The following is a 16,053-nucleotide window of genomic DNA, read 5'->3' as shown; positions in this document are numbered from 1 at the left end:
GGTCAAGACCATACTCTACTAACCTATGAGGATGATGGCTCATTGTTGTTAAAAATGAGTCTTTAAAGCAGCACTACAGTATGTAACTATATAGCATATTTTGTCCCACTGGCGCCTGACCAACAGATTACCCGGAGCCATAGGCTCCCCCAGATCAAAAAGTGGGGGAGCCTATGGCAGTCTACCCGAGATCAATCCCAAGTTCAAGTTGTTTCAGAGTGCAGGCGGTCTGCAGAGAAAAGAGAGACAGTAGCCTGACAGAACAGCCCTGGCATCATGTACTGCAGGGGTTCCCAAAGTTTGGATCGCGACCCCACTTGGGGTCGCGGGAGACTGACGGTGGGGTCGCGAAATTATTTTGGGTCATAAAAAAAATATATTTTTATTTTATTTTATTTTTTTAACTTTTAAGGGATATTTCTTTTGGTCGTTTTATCATCTACTCAGGCCTTTGTGAACCCCCCAGACCGTTTTTAAGTTGCTTGATTCATTATTTAGATATTTGATATTCATTTTATCAGACACGCCCCCTTCCTATACAAACCCATTGTAACTTCAAACTTCATTTTAACCATGTTAGATCCATCAAAAACACCCGTCCTTGGTTCTGGTGACTCATCCTGCCCTCCTAATGCGTGAGGGGGCCGTGTTTTTTCAATTACTTTTTTCATTTATTTTTAATATATTTTTTGGAAAATGAAAAAAATAAAATACAATAAAAAATGTAAATAAAATAAATGAAAAAAGTAATCGGAAAAACACGGCCCCCTCACGCATTAGGAGGTCAGGGTGAGTCACCAGAACCAAGGACGGGTGTTTTTGATGGATCTAACATGGTTAAAATGGAGTTGGAAGTTACAATGGGTTTGTATAGGAAGGGGGCGTGTCTGATAAAATGAATATCAAATATCTAAATTATGAATCAAGCAACTTAAAAACTGTCTGGGGGGTTCACAAAGGCCTGAGTAGATGAAAAAATGACCAAAGGTTTTTTTTAAAGTGAAATATCCCTTTAAATTCAACAGAATGGATGAAATACAATCTAAAAATGATTACAAATGGAACATTTTACCATTATAATACATTACAAATGCGCACCGAACGTGCAAGTTTATGTGTATAAATTACCTCCAGATTTAGGTGGGGTCGCGAGTCAATTTCCGCATTATTTTGGGGTCGCGGGCTGAAAAGTTTGGGAACCCATGATGTACTGTATGAGCACACACAAATGCGTGTATGCGTTGCAGTAGCTCCCTTGTTCCGTTTGTGTAACAAGGGATATCTAATCTAATCTAACTACATTATTATAATTGAAAGCCAAGCCATGTTGTTCGTCAGGGGTTGGCCAGCACACGAGCACTCAAACTGCCTTCAAACTTGCCACAAAATATCGCTCAGTGGTCTGTCCATTGTAAAGGCTTCTTTCCCCACCTTGATTAGACCCCTCCGCTATGGCGTCAGGGTCTAATCACCCTGTTGGGGTTTATTTCTCAACAATGACCAGCTCGCCATCCATTATCCCTTGTGTAAATAACCTGCAGAAAACAATATCTAATGTTATGCTTTGGCCTTACATGATGACATAAGAAATGTATTGTTTAATAAAATGTATTTACTGTGATCTCCATCCTCCTGTCCGCATACAGTACCACACACACACACACACACACACACACACACACACACACACACACACACACACACACACACACACACACACACACACACACACACACACACACACACACACACACACACACACACAGACACACCTAAGCTGTGCTACCTGGGATATTTCCTCTACAATACATTGAACCAATCCTAACTATTAGGAACAGTGGGCACTGCTACCTATTCTAGATCAAAAGTTATGTAGAATTAAATGCACAACACGCTCACACTACACATGATTGCCAGACATGCAAGTGGGACTTCTGTAATGATCATGGTCTGTAATAGAATTAATGAAATTTATCCTCCAGAGAACCTAATCAGGTTATTGCAGCAGTGGATTTGGGAATTGACATTATGAAAAATTAGAAAAAGATAAAAATAAAAACGTTGAGGAATGGGAGGAAAAAGAGAAAACAGGATGAGAAATGTGAGATTGAATCTTGTCATCTTAAGACAAAGGAGCAAAGGAGTTGAATGCAAAACAAGTTATAGTTTGTTGTGTTTATCAGTGTTGGTTTAATTGGTATTTCTTGTTAATTCAGGCCCAGACTGTGATTATCCAGAAGGTAGGTAACCTGCTGTTCTTGTTATTTCATTTATATTTCTTTCTATTCTAAAAACGCCTTCTAAATCCTGACCTAAGTTTTCTAAAAAATGACTTTTTTTAAATTAATGTTGTATACTGTATAGCAACGTTTACACACAGAGGTGTTCCCAGCTTAAAGGTATAACAACTTATAGGTTTAAATGGGTTAATCTACAATTAACTACTAATTAACAGACCCACTGTTACCTATTCTATATCAAATATTATGAATTAAATTAACCCCTGCTACCTATTCTAGATCAAACATTATGAAGAATTTAATTAACCTCTGCTCTCTCTCATGTCTGTAACAGAATGAACAAAACTGTGATTTAACCTCCATTGAACCAAGTCAGGTCATTGCAGCAGTGGAATTGACTAAATTGAGAGTGAAAATCAGAAATTGAGCCGGGTTTGGGGGGACAACAGGATAATGTGGGATTGAATCTTGTCACCTTAAGTCAAAGAAACAAAGATGTTGTCTCAATAATGCAGAAAAAATATATACTTTTTTTGTTTGTTGTATTTATCAGTGTAGGTTTAATTCTGGTATTTCTTGTTAATTCAGGTAAGCTGGACTCACACCGTGGTTCTGCAGAAGGTAGGTAACCATGCTGTTTTTCTTTAATTCAACTCAAAAGTACAGTATGGTAACGGTGCGTGCGTGCGTGCGTGCGTGCGTGCGTGCGTGTGTGCGTGCGTACATGCGTACGTGCGTGCGTGCGTTTCAGTAACTGACTGTATGTACTACTTGTGTATCATATAATTGAGTGTTAAAAATCCCTGATCTAAACTATAACTAAGGATAGCTATTGATTATTGAGTTGTTAATAGTTGATCATGTAGCTGTAAGGAGGATGGATGACTGAACCTCTGTTCTTCATCTTTCACTTCTCTCTTCCCTCCTCTTCATCTGTCATTCTATCTCTCAGGGGGAGAGTTTCCCCGGTGGGGTTATGTTATCATCACCCTCAGCGTCATCAGCGTCATCATCATCATCATCATCATCAGTGTCCTGGTTTATAAGAGACGAAGCATTCTGGAGTTTGTTCACAGCAGATTCTGCACATCTGAAAGTCCTGGTGACGAGGACAGGTACAACATTTTTCATGTCTGAATTCATGTCAACTTACTCTGTGTCATTTGCAATCAATCAATCACATTTTAGTAAATGGCAGAATTATTCTACACTTCAATATCTCTACTTTGTCTGACTGCTTCTATCTCTTTGCCCCCCCCTCCCCTCCCCATCCTTGTCTCTCTGTCTTCTGTCCAGGCCTAAGAATGGCGTCTCTGTGAAGGTCTGAAGTTGCAGGAACATCTACTCCACTCATGTAGACCCGCCTTCCAGTTGTACTTTCATCTCTCTCTGCTCCAATGCTTTTAGATTGCTGCTCCCTACCAGTTCTTGTGTGCTTTGTGTACTTTATGCGTGTGCATGTACATATGCACGTTTGTGTGTGTGTGTGTGTGTGTGTGTGTCTGTGTGTCTGTGTGTCTGTGTGTCTGTGTCTGTGTCTGTGTCTGTGTGTGTGTGTGTGTGTGTGTGTGTGTGTGTGTGTGTGTGTGTGTGTGTGTGTGTGTGTGTGTGTGTGTGTGTGTGCGCGCGTGCGTGCGTGCGTGTGTGTGTGTAAAAGAGAGAGAGAGAGAGACTACCTTTCATACTGTTACTGTAAAGCAGGCAACACATTATGCTCAATAAAATGCTTTTATTTATTTATTTAAATTCAGAGTAGCCAATCATTTTTTCCACCTTTTTCTCCCCAATTTAGTAGTTATGCCAATTAATTCCTTTCCACACACATTTCCGTGTTGTCACTGCTGTTGTATAATACTGACTCACCTGCCAGTGAGGAGCCCCCACAGGGAAGACGTACTGTAGAGCCTTCATACTACTACTCCCACCCAACACTACCCACTGACAGGTGCCGCCCCAGTCCGTAGGAGTACAAGCAATGACCAATATCACCCTCCCCGCCTGGCTTCCCTCCCCCGAACAACCAATTTAGTAGAGGCCCTAGGAGGGGTCCACGCGTACCCTCTTATTTTTTTTTCTAGTTTTGATTTTTGGCATCCATAAGACCTCTAATATAGGGATTTAGATGATCCCAAGAAAAAAAGTGGTCCAAAGTGTGTTTTTTTCAATGTTTTATTACCCTTATGAGACCTGCAGGATTGCTGACTGAAACGCCGGCGAGACTGTCTTTCGGAGACTGTGGCACGCTCAAATTTAGACGTAGCCCAACGATAGAGATATCATTTGACTCTAGACAACCTCAGGTTTCCAATGGGACCAACCTTGTCATGCTACCTTGTCGGTAAGGGGGCTAAATACCTAATGATTCAAAGTTAGACAACATTTTGTCGAGGGAAAAACGGCCATCACTGTTTTCCAAATGGTCCCCTGAGCTGTCACCTTGATATAAGTGAATTGAAATGGGTTACATGTATACCTACAAGCCTCCCCTGTACATAAATGCCACATTTATGCCAATCTCATGCAGTTTTGGGCAAGAATCATGCAGTTTATTGCATGCAGTACAAATATGTAATTTCCGCCTATTGTAAAAAGGAGACCACTTTACTGTATCTATAGCTGCATGAGACCACTGTACTGTATCTATAGCTGTATGAGACCACTGTACTTCATCTATAGCTGCACTAGACCACATTCTACTGTATCTATAGCTGCATGAGACCACTGTACTGCATCTATAGCTGTATGAGACCACTGTACTGTATCTATAGCTGCATGAGACCACTGTACTGTATCTATAGCTGTATGAGACCACTGTACTGTATCTATAGCTGTGTGAGACCACTTTACTTCATCTATAGCTGCACGAGACCACTGTACTGTATCTATAGCTGCATGAGACCACTGTACTGCATCTATAGCTGTATGAGACCACTGTACTGCACCTATAGCTGTATGAGACCACTGTACTGTATCTATAGCTGTATGAGACCTCTGTACTGTATCTATAGCTGTATGAGACCACTGTACTGTATCTATAGCTGCATGAGACCACTGTACTGTATCTATAGCTGCATGCATGAGACCACTGTATCTATAGCTGCATGAGACCACTGTACTGTATCTATAGCTGCATGAGACCACTGTACTGTATCTATAGCTGCATGCATGAGACCACTGTATCTATAGCTGCATGAGACCACTGTACTGTATCTATAGCTGCATGAGACCACTGTACTGTATCTATAGCTGCATGAGACCACTGTCTGCATCTATATCCCACTATACTGAATCTAAACCGCTGTACTGCATATATAGATTACTGTACTCCATCTATAGACCACATACATTGACCACTGTACTGTATCTATAGACCACTATACTGCATCTCAACTCAACACAACTCAATGGGTAGATGCACTACAGTGGTCTCCAGATGTGTCTATAGAAGCACTAGAGGGGTGGGTCTACAGGTGCACTAGAGTGGGCTACAGATGCACTAGAGTGGGCTACAGATGCACTAGAGTGGGCTACAGATGCACTAGAGTGGTCTACATGTGCACTAGAGTGGTCTACATATGCACTACAGTGGTCTACAGATCACGCCAGTGGTCTACAGATGCACTACAGTGGTCTACAGATGCACTAGAGTGGTCTACAGGTGCACTAGAGTGGGCTACAGATGCACTAGAGTGGGCTACAGATCACGCCAGTGGTCTACAGATGCACTAGAGTGGTCTACAGGTGCAATAGAGTGGTCTACAGATGCAATAGAGTGGTCTACAGGTGCACTAGAGTGGGCTAGAGAGGCACTGGAGTGGTCTACAGATGCACTAGAGTGGTCTACAGATGCAATAGAGTGGGCTACAGGTGCACTAGAGTGGGCTAGAGAGGCACTGGAGTGGTCTACAGATGCACTAGAGTGGTCTACAGATGCACTAGAGTGGGCTACAGATGCACTAGAGTGGGCTACAGATCACGCCAGTGGTCTACAGATGCACTACAGTGGTCTACAGGTGCAATAGAGTGGTCTACAGATGCAATAGAGTGGTCTACAGGTGCACTAGAGTGGTCTACAGATGCAATAGAGTGGTCTACAGGTGCACTAGAGTGGGCTAGAGAGGCACTGGAGTGGTCTACAGATGCACTAGAGTGGTCTACAGATGCAATAGAGTGGGCTACAAATGCACTACAATGGTCTACATACCACGACAGGGGTCTACAGATGCACTAGAGTGGTCTATAGATACATTACAGCATTCTATAGATACAGTAGGTAGTCTACAGATGTAGTACAGTGGTCTCATACAGCTATAGATACAGTGCAGTGGTCTATATATACAGTACAGTGGTATTTATATGCAGTACAGTGGTTTATAGATTCAGTACAGTGATCTATAGATGCAGTACAGTGGTCAAGATGCAGTACATGATCTCATGCAGCTATAGATGCAGTGGTCTAATATAGAAAGAGATGAAGTACAGTGGTCTAGATACAGTACAGTGGTCTCATGCATGCAGCTATAGATACAGTACAGTGGTCTCATACAGCTATAGATACAGTACAGTGGTCTCATACAGCTATAGATACAGTAAAGTGGTCTCATACAGCTATAGATGCAGTACAGTGGTCTCATACAGCTATAGATGCAGTACAGTGGTCTCATACAGCTATAGATACAGTACAGTGGTCTCATACAGCTATAGATGCAGTACAGTGGTCTCATACAGCTATAGATGCAGTACAGTGGTCTCATACAGCTATAGATACAGTACAGAGGTCTCATTCAGCTATAGATACAGTACAGTGGTCTCATACAGCTATAAATACAGTACAGTGGTCTCATACAGCTATAGATACAGTACAGTGGTCTCATACAGCTATAGATACAGTACAGTGGTCTCATACAGCTATAGATACAGTAAAGTGGTCTCCTTTTTACAATAGGCGGAAATTACATATTTGTACTGCATGCAATAAACTGCATGATTCTTGCCCAAAACTGCATGAGATTGGCATAAATGTGGCATTTAAGTACAGGGGAGGCTTGTAGGTATACATGTAACCCATTTCAATTCACTTATATCAAGGTGACAGCTCAGGGGACCATTTGGAAAACAGTGATGGACGTTTTTCCCTCGACAAAATGTTGTCTAACTTTGAATCCTTAGGTATTTAGCCCTCTTCCCGACAAGGTAGCATGACAAGGTTGGTCCCATTGGAAACCTGAGGTTGTCTAGAATCAAATGGTATCTCTATCTTTGGGCTACGTCTAAATTTGAGCGTGTTACAGTCTCCGAAAGACAGTCTCGCTGGCATTTCAGCCATCAATCCTGCAGGTCTCATAGGGGTAATAAAACATTGAAAAAAACACACTTTGGACCACTTTTTTTCTTGGGATCATCAAAATCCCTATATTAGAGGTCCTATGGATGCCAAAAATCGAAACTAGAAAAAAAAATAAGAGGGTACGCGTGGACCCCTCCTAGGGCCTCTACTAATTGTGTTCGTGCAGACGCCAGACAAAGCCTGATGCACCACGGTGGAATCGAACTCACAACCTCTGTGGCGATGCGCAGGGACTTTACACTGCACCACCTGAGCGTCATAAAATGCTTGTTAAACTCTAGAATGTACCGAGAGTAGGTGCACATGTAAGAGTCAACACATGTGCATCATAATTTCTGTGCTGATGTTTCATTAAGGAGCGTTAAGACACATTCATACCTCTTCACACGACGGCCGATTGTTTTATTTTGTCTTCTTATTTTATTTTTTACATGTTCTGCTTTTATTGTTGTGAAGCACTTTGTGACTCTGATGTCTGTGAAAGGCGCTCTACAAATAGAATTTACTTACCTACTTACTTATGGCGTCATGTGCCGAAAATACTGTAACTAACCTACAACCTTACAATGCGTTGTATCTGCAACACAAATCAAATTAAATAAATGAAAAAGGCAATCGAAAGAACACAGCCCCTTCACGTATTAGGAGGGCAGGATGAGTCACCAGAACAAAGGACGGGTGTTTTTGATGAATCTAACATGTAAAAAATGTAGTTATAATGGGTTTCTATAAGGGTAATACTTTGGTAAATTCCCTTTTCTATTTTATATTATGCTTATATTCAAACAAATCATGTAGCAATGTCTCTTTGGAATAGCTAGTTCTATTATTAATCTGATACTGTGCTGAAAAGCACAAACCACTCACAACAGCGTCAGATAAATTGACAGTGTGAGTAAGAGAGGGAGGAGTATGAAATCCATCCATCCATCCATCCATTCATCCAGTTAGGGGTTAAATGTCGACACATTGCCTGGGCCGGTAATCGAGAACCTGAGACTCTAGTCCCCAGGTGGCCTCTCCCATTCAGCTATGGGGCCCAGAAGAGTTTGAAGTTCATGGATTATTGCATGCTTGCTTTCTTACTAAAAAGACGGAGCCCCCTAATCATCTTAGATTTTCGTGTTTTGGAACAAACAACTATTTCTGTGCAAGTGGACATTTTCGGAACGTCTGTGTTAACCACAACACTTAAACATCTCTATGACAACAAAGTCTGCAACCAATAAGCTCACTGGTATAGATGTTGCATCCTGCTTCAGAGGAAATAATGTGCTGTGGGTTTCAGGTGTGAAAACGACCCTCTGTCCTGTGCTCCAGTATGAACACATGCACTGTGTATTGACTGTTTGATGTTAGTGAGTGGATAGTATACAGAAATGATAAAAGATCTTATGAAAACCCAACTTCACTAATGACTATTAAAGGTGTCATAACCATAGACTTTATAGAGACATATAGCACATGCATATGTCCTTACTGCATAAAGTAGGAATAGAGTTATATATGACATTGCCCTGCCGACCTTCCTATGATCTCAACTTTGTGAGTTTTGGAACAAAGGAGTAGCTTGCGTGTGGAAGGCTACTTTTAGTGACATGGAAACATCTCTATTAGTTGCAGTGGTTAAACAACAGAAAGTGAAAGAAGACAGAACTATCGCCAAAAAGCGCCGAAATTTAGAAGCAGCGGCAGCGCTGAAACGGTGACAAAACGTAGCACAGGGCACCACCGCCACAAAGGGTTTATACGGCCCTGCGCGCACACACACACACACACACACACACACACACACACACACACACACACACACACACACACACACACACACACACACACACACACACACACACACACACACACTACATGACGCACACACACCCATACCCACCACCATCATGTTCTACCCTTTTAACCACAAATACTTCCCTCTGCTGCAGGCAGTGTGAGTGAACAACCACCAACTGTTTGATGTCAGTGAGTGCATAGTATATACAGGAAACAATGAAAGAGGACTCAAACTAGTGAAAATAGCAGATCTACAAGCTCACAATGTGTTGCTTTTTTCAACGAGTGCTATTTTCACTAATAATTCAACTTTTTTTTAAATGTATTTATGGAAATTGTTATTTTTTCATTTTATTTATGAAATACTTTTAAAAAAATGTTTAATTGATGAAAAGTAGTGATTGTTTTGGTTTACACTTTTTAAAATCTTTTAAAATAATATATACAGTATTTATATTTCTTAAATGTTGGAAACGAAAAAGGGGGATATTTACTCCTGACCCAACAAATTGGTCCGCGACCCAAAGATGGGTCCCGACCCACTGTTTGGGAAACAGTGCTCTATACTATGGCACAGGGGGGCACAGAACGCAGGGCACATATTGCATCGGGGGTGTTTCCTCTCCAATCACGCAAGTTAAATGGCACGCCGCACGTGCCCTCTCTCTCACACACACACACACACACACACACACACACACACACACACACACACACACACACACACACACACACACACACACACACACACACACACACACACACACACACACACACACACACACACACACACACACACACACACACACACACACACACACTATGAATAATAAACTCATCGGCTCATGTTAAAACTCCTGTGCAAGTGTGCCCCCTGCTGCTGCTAAGTTGCTATTAATAAACATGTTTGCAAAGTGCTTCACAGACAAGAACAAAGTGCAAGTAAAATGTATGCAGTACAGTCAAGAAATAGGAACAGAAAAGCATAGTCTTGCTGTCTATTCATCAAAGCATAGAAAATTGTAAAACACAATTTTATTAAAAAAAAGTTATTTAAGACTTTTAAAAGTGGACAGTGAGGTAGCTATTCTGATTTCCATGTTTATTCCACTAATGTGGAGCCCTCATGGCTTACGGCAAATGCATATTCCCTTCTGTTACAAGCCCCGTCATGAGAACTGATTAACAGCTTGTCCGCAGATCTAAGATTACAGCAAGGTTTCTGCAGTATGTATGTACAATATTTTGGCCATGCATGTGTATGTATGTATGTATGTATGTATTAATACACTTTAAATGGTATCATGCCGACTATATAACAAAGACATCCCTAGGAGTATGTTTTTTGTGTATGTGTGAACTTGAGGAAATGGACATTGAGCAATATCATATCATATTCTACATTGTGCTATTGTAGTGAATATCAGCACAGTAATAATTCAGTCATAGGCAGTCTGCCTGCAGTATCTACGTAGTTCTACCAAAATCTATACTTTACTTTATTTGTTTATTTCGACGGGACAGAGCATATTAATGTACAATAATAATGTAGCGTAAATACACCGGATTTAGCAGTGATGCTAATTGTCATCCGCAGTCCCCACAAATACAGAACAGTGAACAATCCTATAATACATTGCAGATAAGTCCCGTCTTCCGTCATCATTCACTCACTCATTCACTCATTCACTTCCGTTATCATTGTTTCCCTTCCATTAACACAACCACAACATATCACTGTCACTAACCACACAAGCCACAACGTGCACGATTAATTGACAGGTGGCGTAGGCTACTTTTCATTGCTCACCACACATTTGCCTCCTCGGAGCATAATTAATTGCGACCAGCACAAACTGACAACATTACGGGTACACCATTTTGTTCCCTTTAGTGTGAGCACCGACCACCGCCGAGCGAAACCCAAACCAACACGACGCAGCCGCCATTGAAATCTCCCCACAACAACAACACACGCGACCACTTCGCTTCAACCCGCGCCGTTGCTTTCACTTTAGTCATGTCTCTATCACACCACACTCACGGTAATATGTCTGTCATTCACGTGCCATGTACATCCCAAAGACAACATTATCAACAACACCATTTGCCACGATGTCACACAAGACTTATTGCAATACAATGTTATATGTCACAACATCATATACTATAATCATATGTGTTATTATTACTAGAGGTTAGGGCCGCGTTTATATATCTTCTACATATATATGTTATATATTATTATACATATATATATATATAAATATCAATTACATATTAAAATAATTATTGCAATAAAATGTTATATATCATAATATTCTACCTTATAACATCTATCTATCTTATAATGTCATATGCTGTATTATAGTACATAATAACACATTCTTACAGTCACATATAAATTATATCTACAATACAAACACACATACTATTATGACATATCAATACATACATATTTATATCTATTTCTACGTATCTATAATATACACCTGAGCCATAAATGAGCCAGTATTCACAACGCCTCTTTGAAAGGAACAGAACCCCACGATCCGCCTCCCTTCAAAGAGACATAAATCCCATCTCTACTGCCCACTCTGTGCTGCAGCGACACGGACACAAGAGATTTACTTAAACTTTTACTTTTACTTGTATTCTAAGTATTTTTTAAATTACTTAGAATACTAAAAAATATTTTTTTGTGTCATATATTTTGTGCGTGCCACGGCGTACGTGATTCTGGACACAAACATTAGTACCATGTGACAGAGGGGTCGAAATTGAACGAAACCTGCTCTATATGGTAGAAATAGGTCAACAATACAAATGACGCTAGTTTTTTAAACTAATTTATTTTTAATGAGCGGCCCCCAGCAAATCTACTAATCTACCGGAACTACTTCATATTTATCAGAACCGGACCATAACTCTGACCACGGGACTCGGGCAATCAATTAATACCTTTGCAACTACTACATTAATGGTAAGTATTTCCTACAGAAAATACTAAAAAAATCTGAACTAACCCTTTAAATACATTTAAAAGCAATTACTTTTTTACAATTACTTGAGTAACATTTTGACTGAGCTACTTTTACTTGTAGTGGAGTAAATTTGACCAGGAGTATCTGTACTCTTACTCAAGTACTGGGGTTGAGTACTTCGTCCCCCTCTGTCCATACCCGTCATTTCCAACCACTGTCCATCCACGCCGCAACCACGACTACAGATCGCATAACCTGTGAGCAGTGTTGGAAAGTAACTAAAGTAATATGTAACTTAAAGTAATATTATTACTTTTTTTCCAGTAACTAGTAAAGTAACTAATTACTTTCACGTTTTGAGTAATAATATTACCTTTACTTTTTTCCAAAAGTAATTTTCTTTTTTTTCACGAGCCTTGGTGGTACTCTGGGTTTGAGTGTGTTTATTTGATCCTGTGTTGTTTTTGGTCCATTGATATAATGGTAGACTGGTTGGGATCGAATTGCTATGCAGGCTGCTGCATGTCTGCTTATTATAAGCGACTTGTTAACCGATGAAGACGCGCCGTAAGCTTGTAGGTCGGCTATTTTCAATATATATATAGACCCTGATATTTTGTGTCCTGAATTATGCACTAAATATCAGTCAGACAGAATGATTGTTTTGAAGTTTACATTACCTAAATGTTCTTCTACATCCACGATGATATGTGTTTATATGGGAGCCTTTTTATTTTATTAGAATACATTTGTTTACAAATAAATTAAGCACTTTATGAAGAGGTTTTGTTGTTTAATTGGTTGCTGTCAGATAAAAGGTTTTTGAGAGGCTGGCTGTAAGTGGGTCCACCAGCATATTGTCCAATGCCCACTTAACTGTAGGCCTAGTACATAGGCCTAGCTGTAGGCTGCTATGAAGTGGTCAAGTGGAACACACTTTTGATTTATTTTCCTATGTTGTTTTGTGTCCTGAATGATGCACTAAATATCAGTCAGAATGATTGTTTTGAAGTTTACATTTCCTACACCCACGAACCACGATGATATGTGTTGCTATGGGAGCCTTTTTATTTTATTAGAAGAAATTTTGTTTACAAAGAAATGAAGCACTTTATGAAGAGGTTTTGTTGTTTAACTGGTTGCTGTCAGATAAAAGGTTTTTGAGAGGCTGGCTGTAAGTGGGTCCACCAACATATTGTCCAATGCCCACTTAACTGTAGGCCTAGTACATAGGCCTAGCTGTAGGCTGTTGAATTTCTTTGAAATTTTCAGCAGTCATACAGAATGATTGATTTTTTTTTACTTGCATTTGCGCCTACATTCTGTCAGAAACCCACAATGATATGTGTTGCTATGGGAGCCTTTTAATTTTTGTAGAATACATTTTGTTTACAAAGAAATATAGCAGTTTATGAAGAGGTTTGGTTGTTTAACTGGTTGCTGCTGTATGCACACACTTTTGATTTGATTATTTTCACTTGTCCTGACTGAGTCCTCTTGATGCTTTCAGTTTTGATGGCCAGTCAGTCATATAGAAATGTTAGTTTTTCTATATTTTTGGAATTGAAATGCACTTGCACATGTAGCCTTATTGGCCTAGCACTGTTTGGAGCTTTAATAAACAACAGAAGTTGTTCAAAGATTGTGTCTCATCATGATGAGTCATTATCAGTTTGAGCCCAGGTGTTTGAATTTGAATTTTTTATTAGGCAAAAAATATATACATTAGGCAATAAAAATACATTTAAAATACTTCCAAAAAAGTCCTTGCGGTCTTGTTTCCATTGAGGTCCTTAGTATTCAATTCATAGTCAAATGGTTTTCATTTAGTCTGTAAGTTATGAATTCATACACAGTAAAAGTCTTAGTGTTAATATAATTCAAATGAGTGTACAAATGGAACCAAATGGACCCGTCATGTGTACAGAACACTTTTCAGAGTTAAATGAGGATTTTACAATGTAGGCTGCAGAAAAGAGAAAAACACAACTGCTAATGTTGAAAATGCAAAGTCAGACTTTTGGGGAGAAAGGATGCAATTACTGGGGGCGAGAAAAAAAAAGTAACTTAAAGTAATAAGTAACTAATTACTTTTGGCAGGGAGTAATAAGTAAAGTAACTATATTACTTTTTAAACAAGTAATATGTAATAAGTAATATATTACTATGTCTTAGTAACTTTTCCAACACTGCCTGTGAGGACCATTCACAAAAATAACCTAACAGCACAACTTTTGGGAAAAGTAAAAAATTGGCTACGTCACTCTCTTCGTGTGCCAATGGTCAATGTGCGTGTGGAAGTTTAGATCGATTAATGAACCCATTGGAAGTTGAAACAGAATGATTTTTACTGATTTACTGATTTAAAATGATTTACTTTCACATGGTTACACATTAATATGGGCACTGAGCCAAGTTTCACTATGAATGAATAATCATAGAATTGCATGACAGACAAGAATAAAACCCTAAAATTCCTGTTTTGGTGCCCGGATTTCCCAGGTAACGGATTTCCCTAATGTCCAGTCTTGTGAGCTTGTAGATCTGCTATTTACACAAGTTGGGTCCTGGGGACCCAACTTCTCTTTTGGGTCTCCAGCAAAAAGGTTAGGGAAACACTGCTCTCTAGGTGTTTTCCGTTCAAAGTGAAACTTGGTTCAGTGCCCAGAATAATGTAATAATAGTGATACTGGAAGTAGTGGTACCATGTACTTTTCCCAACAAAAGGTGTGTCACGTCTAAATTAGTTCCTTATTCCTGTGAGTAACTATTACTCAATAACAAACAGAACAGAAACAGAAACAGAACGTTATTTCAAACAACAATGGGCTAATTATCACTCTCACATGTGTAGGTGGGTGGAGGCCTTGACCCTGGTCCAGGAAGGACCAGATGGCTCATAGTTCATGGGGCCTAAACGAGTAGGGCCTGGATCACTTACCCTACCTTTAAACAAAGTATTGATATTTGGCTGTATGGCATCCACAGAAATCGAGAAATCATTAACTAATGTAGACGTGAAACACCTTTTGACTGTTGGGAAAGAACATGGTACCACTAGGTCCAGTATCACTGGAGACCCAAAAGACTTGTAAAAATAGCAGATCTACAAGTTCACAAGACCGGACACTAGGGGACTAGGGAAATCCGGCACCTGGGAAATCGGGAATTAGAGTTAGTGTCCACAGAAAACGTTTTACACCTGTCTGTCATGCAATTGGTTTTTCCTTCACACTCACAGTGAAACTTGGCTCAGTGCAGCGTGATTGCTATCTGACACAGCAGTGACATTTCATGCAGGCAGCCCAGCCTTTTCTCATAAACCATGTGACAGTATAAGTAATCCAATCCTACTATAAAAGGATAGAAGCAACCTCTGTCAGTCAGTCTGGTCTGCATTTTCCTGCCTCAATGGGTTCAGCAATTGATCTGAACTTCCACATGCACATTGATCATTGGCATATGAAGAGAGTGACGTAGCTGATTTATATTCTTTCCCAAAATTTAAGCTGTAATTTTTATTTTTGTGAACGGTCCTCACACGTAATGGGATCTGTAGTCGTGGTTGCGTTATTTCAAACAACAATGATCACTCAATTCTCACATGTGTCTGTGGGTGGAGACCTTGACCTTGGTCCAGGAAGGACCAGGAAGGATCAAGGCCAAATGTTAATCAAAATGTTACTCAAGTAAG

This window comes from Gymnoscopelus braueri, assembly GCF_963280865.1.
Source record: "Gymnoscopelus braueri genome assembly, chromosome: 6".
Lineage (NCBI taxonomy): Eukaryota > Metazoa > Chordata > Actinopteri > Myctophiformes > Myctophidae > Gymnoscopelus > Gymnoscopelus braueri.
Note: the sequence above shows the minus strand (reverse complement) of the source record.